We start from the raw sequence: 2,689 nt of genomic DNA on the forward strand, positions 1-2,689 counted from the left end.
GGGCGGCTCTCTGGGTGCCATTTGTTGGCTGCTAGTGTTGCTTTTTTTTTCTGCTTCTTTTGATTTCTCACTTGCCTCTCGCCACCTCCCCCTCCTTTCACTCGAGTGCCTGGCTCCGTGCGCCACCTTTGCTTTTTCCTGAGGGGCTGCAGAGCGCCAGCAATTTGTGATATACGCTTTCCCACTCTCCACCCTTCTTCACCCATACTCGGGCTCCTCTGCTTCCTACGGACACAGTCTCTTGACCAGAAACACCAGCCCACACTAGCTGACTCTCTGAGTGCCATTTGTTGGCTGCTAGTGTTGCTTTTTTTTTTTCCTGCTTCTTTTGATTTCTTGCTTGCCTCTCGCCACCTCCACCTCCTTTCGCTCGAGTGCCTGGCTCCGTGCGCCATCTTTGCTTCATCCTGAGGGGCTGCGGAGCTCCATTCGAGTGTGGAGCTGCTTCCCGGTCTGGGCTACCGCGCTGGTGGAATCCCAGGGCTTTTGTTCGTATGTTCCTCTGCTTCCCGCGACCACAGTCTCTTGACTGGGAAGCGCCGGCTGCTTGGTTTCCACACACCCAAGCGGGCATCTCTCTCGGTGCCATTTGTTGGCTGCTAGTGTTGCTTTTTTTTTCTGCTTCTTTTGATATCTCACTTGCCTCTCGCCACCTCCCCCTCCTTTCACTCGAGTGCCTGGCTCCGTGAGCCATCTTTGCTTCTTACTGAGGGGCTCCAGAGCACCAGCAATTTGTGATATACGCTTTCCCACTCTCTACCCTTCTTCACCCACACTCGGCTGCCTCTGCTTCCCGCGGACACAGTGTCTTGTCCAGAAACACCAGCCCGCACTAGCTGGCTCTCTGAGTGCCATTTGTTGGCTGCTGGTGTTGCTTTTTCTTTTTTTCCCTGCCTCTTTGGATTTCTTGCTTGCCTCTCGCCACCTCCCTCTCCTTTCGCTCGAGTGCCTGGCTCTGTGAGCCATCTTTGCTTCTTCCTGAGGGGCTGTGGAGCTCCATTCAGGTGTGGAGCTGCTTCCCGGTCTGGGCTACTGCGCTGGTGGGATCCTGGGGCTTTTGTTCGTTTGTTCATTTTGAATTGTTTGTTTATTTTCTTTTCCTTTTCTTGAGTTGGGAGCCCTTTCTGGCCAGGCAGAGCTGCGTGGCAAGGAACTCCCTTTCAGCTTCCACAGACGTGCAGAGGGATCCCTGAGAGCATTTCTTTTTTCATTTTTTTTTCTTTTTTCTTTTTTCTGTTTTTTTGGGGGGCCTTTCTGGTTCCTTCTTTTTTAATTTCTTATGTTTTCTTTCCCCTCTTTTTACCTTTTTGTCTTTCTTCATTGCTCAGTTTCTCATCTCTCTATATCTTCCTTCTCTTTCTGATCCCTGAATACCAGGAGTTGTATATCTCTACGCCTTCTACCCAGGATGTACTGCGACACCTGAGAGCAACTTCCCCAGACGCCATACCTGCATCGGAGGGATCCCTGGGAAATTTGCAGTACTTTAACCCTTCTGATTTTTATTTATTCATTCTTTTCTTCCTCTTCCCCTTTCTGTTTTTCTCCATTTCATTGTATCTCATCTCTCCACTCCAACGGCAAGCTCCCCTAGCATTCTTTTTTGTTTGCTTGTATGTTTTTGGCTCCTGTTCCTCTCTCCTCTCTCCCATATACATCTTAGCTCCACACATAACAATATCCCCACTGCATCCTGCCTACCTGCACCATGCGCTTGAATTCACACCACCAAGCAGCACAGGCACGGCCTACTGGAACCTGCCCTGCACTGATTACTGGCCCGCCCTGGTGGCTGTAGTAAGTGACACAACCAACCCGTCCCAGTAACTCCTCTTCAGCTAGACCTGCCCTGCTGTACCATATCTGAGTGACTGACACTGCCAGTTGGAGAAGGAGGCGAAAAGTATTGCGCACACAGACAAGCAAACAACAAAGAACACACAGTCAGCCTGCTCAGACATAGTCAAATTTTTTTTAAAAAAAGGGATGAAACAAAGAAATCTTCAATCAATAATCGAAAAAATAACTACTGAATGCCCCCAAAACAGCAGACAATAACAAAACATTTACAAAAACAGGACAGGATGGTTCCAGTAGGTGTCCAAAAATAAAACACCAGATTGCTCTCCTGTGGAAGAAAATGCACTACAACTGGCTGATACGGAATTCAAATCTCTAATACTCGGAATTCTCCAAGAACTGAGGCAAAAAGCTGACAAACAAGAGGAAAAAATAGACAAATTCATGGAAAATACAAACAAAAAATTGGAAGAATTCAGGAAGATGATACAGGAACAAAATGCCAAAAGAAATTCACAGCTAGAAATTATACAAAAACAACAATTAGAAATCCAAAAGATAAAAACCAACATTTCAGAAATGGATGATGTCATAGAAGGGCTGAGAAGCAGATTTGAAACGGTGGAAGACAGGATCAGTAGAACTGAAGACAAACACCTGGATACAACTCTGTTTGAGGAAAACTCAGAAAAAAGAAAAAAGAACAAAGAAAAATGAAGAGACCCTAAGAGTTATGTGGGAAACAATTAAATGCAAAAATTTACGAGTGATTGGCATTCCAGAACAGGGGGAGAAAACAGAAAACACAGAGAGGATCGTTGAGGAACTGCTGACAGAAAACTTCCCCAATATCATGAAAGATGGAAAGCTGGCCATCCAAGAAGCTCAA

The sequence above is a fragment of the Trichechus manatus genome, unplaced genomic scaffold, assembly GCF_000243295.1.
Source record: "Trichechus manatus latirostris isolate Lorelei unplaced genomic scaffold, TriManLat1.0 scaffold00051, whole genome shotgun sequence".
Lineage (NCBI taxonomy): Eukaryota > Metazoa > Chordata > Mammalia > Sirenia > Trichechidae > Trichechus > Trichechus manatus.